This window comes from Octodon degus, unplaced genomic scaffold (assembly GCF_000260255.1).
Source record: "Octodon degus isolate 3935 unplaced genomic scaffold, OctDeg1.0 scaffold00162, whole genome shotgun sequence".
NCBI classification, from domain to species: Eukaryota; Metazoa; Chordata; class Mammalia; order Rodentia; family Octodontidae; genus Octodon; species Octodon degus.
The window spans coordinates 904449-906238 of record NW_004524738.1 but is presented as its reverse complement, the minus strand read 5'-3'; the positions used below and the strand labels follow the sequence as shown (position 1 = coordinate 906238).

At 47.9% G+C, this 1790-nt stretch overlaps 1 protein-coding gene across 1 annotated transcript in view; it reads right to left on the bottom strand.

Annotated features, from left to right (window-relative positions):
* Eif2ak3 (eukaryotic translation initiation factor 2 alpha kinase 3) overlaps window positions 1-1784 on the bottom strand; it is a 91178-nt gene extending 89394 nt beyond the window's left edge. Inside the window, exon 1 of the mRNA XM_004649100.2 lies at window positions 1622-1784. The gene's annotated coding sequence lies outside the window, so the exon portion shown is untranslated. The remainder of the gene's footprint in view (window positions 1-1621) is intronic.
* Window positions 1785-1790: the final 6 nt, after the last annotated feature.

Genomic DNA, 1790 nt, shown 5'->3' with positions numbered 1-1790 from the left:
CCCCCCTTCTAACCTCTTTTTCTGCTCTTGTGTTCTACTCCTCCCTGCACAGCATACACATCTGTTCTCTCTCACACACACAGGTCACGTGCAGAGAGGTACAGACAAAACGTTCTCCACATATAATTATAGCCTCTGGGTTTGTTGACGTTTCAAGCCCTATGTCTACCAGAATTCTAATCACTTTTCAAGGGTAGGCTTTTCTGCTCCAGCCTTTTTCTTATCTTATAACCTACCTCCTCATCCTCAGGACCAACCCAGTGAAAACAAAACCTTTGGACACCCGGGATTTACTCTGCACTGCTTCGGCTCTGTAACGCCTTTGGAGGTCTCTCATCTCTTCCCCACTGCTGGCCTGTATATGCCTGCTGCAGGTCAGGATTTCCCTGCCTAACCTCTGTAACCCCAGGGAATCTCAGACTTTAATACTTGCTAAAAGATGTGCATTGGGAGGCAACCAAAACATCTTAGTCTACTTCACCATCACTTACTTGGAGCAGCTGTCTCAGAAGTTTAAGAAAAACAGTACTCTTGCAGAAGAGATGACTCATTAGCAAACCTAAGAAAATGTTGCTACGTCCTTGCAGCCTAAAAAAAGTTCAATATAAACATTCAAACGGTACCTGGAGAATTTTTGTATTTCTCCTTACAGTACTCTACGTATATAGATCAGTGTTCTTATATTTAACTGAAATTAAAATCTAAATTATAATCTAGTTATTGCTCTAAAGTTTACATACTTTGTAATTCAGATTCTAACCCTTGCTGGCTTGATTTACCTAATGTTTTTATTCCATTTGTTAAATACCACCTCACATTTTCCCTCACTGTGCTACAGACTGGCTATCTGCAAAATAACTAATGGTAAATGCCTTACATTCATAGCCCAACTTGGAAAAGTGCTTTAAAACAAGCCCCTTGAAGTGATATTCTTAAGACTAAGAACCCCAGTAAAGAAAATACTAAATTAAACGTTCATATAATAAACCCCTTAATATCAAAGCACCGACAGTATTCAAGAATCTATAACCAAAGCTCTTAAATTTCAAACTATTCTTGAATTATCCAGAGAGCTTCCAGGTTCTTATCCAAAGAAAAATATTTCGATTCCGTAAAGCCAGGGTGGAGCCTAGAAACCTGTACATCAACCAACCAGCATCCCCAGGCGATTCTGATACAGGTGTTTCGAAGATCTCAATTAGAGAAACACTGCGCGCTCCCCGCGTCCAGGGGCACTACCGAGTGGTTTATGGGCAAGTGGGCACGCATCACTTTCGAAAGGCCTTTTGCAAAACTGCTGTTACATCACCCCTAAGTAAAGGGTGATTTGCATAAAGGAAAAATGAAGAAAGGTTGCTAGCGGGTTGAATGAGGCCGGAAAACAATGAAAGACTAACAGTGCCATTTCTTTCAAACCTCTGCACCGCTTTCTCCAAGCATCCCCGGCTCATCCGAGGATGCTGCTCTCTACAGGGAGCCGAGCCCAGCCCAGCGCAGCCGGGTAGCCGGCTGGAGGATGCGAAGGCGTCGCCGTTCCCTGGCCACCTGCCGCCTCGCAAGTAGAGGCGCCCAGGGAGGACGCGTGACCCCGGCCCTTTCGGCTCGGTGGCGCCTCACTCACCTGCCCCGCGGCCGCAGCTCGGTGTCGTCGTCGGGGTCCGGGTCCCTCGGCTCCTGCTCGCCCGCCGCCGCCGGCAGCGCCTCGGCGTCCTCCACAGTCACTTCAGCCGCGGCCACAGCCCCCGACGCCGGTCCTCGCGCGGCCGAGGTGGGGGCGGCCGCAGCCCCCA